Source organism: Formica exsecta, unplaced genomic scaffold (genome assembly GCF_003651465.1).
Source record: "Formica exsecta isolate Colony F162 unplaced genomic scaffold, ASM365146v1 scaffold1249, whole genome shotgun sequence".
Classification (NCBI taxonomy): domain Eukaryota; kingdom Metazoa; phylum Arthropoda; class Insecta; order Hymenoptera; family Formicidae; genus Formica; species Formica exsecta.
In genome coordinates this window covers 1,418-2,124 of record NW_021848583.1, presented here as the reverse complement: position 1 = coordinate 2,124, position 707 = coordinate 1,418, and positions in this window count along the sequence as shown.

Sequence of the window (707 nt, the reverse complement as noted above, 5' to 3'; positions counted from 1 at the left end):
CTCCCTCTCTGCTCGTTCATTATTGTATTTTTTTATTCCCATTATTATATTCTTTTATTTGCTCAACTTTTATTCTTTCTATTCTCGTCTCCCTACATAAATATAAATAAATTTATTTATTTATTTATATTTTATAAAGCATAAATGAGATACACAACAATAAGTTATTTTCTTTTTCTATTTAACTATAATTAAATACAACACATGTACATACAAAAATACACATAATTAAATACTTTTTCTATTTATAAGATACACAATATCTCATTTATACTCTATAAAATAAAGATGAATAAATTAATTTATTATCATATAGGAAAACAAGAATAGAAAGAATAAAAGTCGAACAAATAAAAGATTATAATAATGGGAATGAAAGAATACAATAAAGAACAAGCAGAGAAAGAGAGAGAGAGAGAGAGAGAGAGAGAGAACGAATGAAGAGCAAGCGAGATAGCTAACATGAAACACTTCCGAAGTCTCGCTTGCGAGGCTCGCTTTATTTATAATCTCTCGCGTTATACAGGGTGAGTCATTTTAATCATCGCACGCAAATATCTCGTAAAGTAAGCAAGATGGAAAAAAATGTTTTATACAAAAGTTGTAGGGTTCAGAGGGGGACACATGATGAAAATATGAACTTGACCTTGAGTGACCTTTTCAAAGCCAAGTCAATGTGATCGATATTTTCTTAAATGGACGCCTCC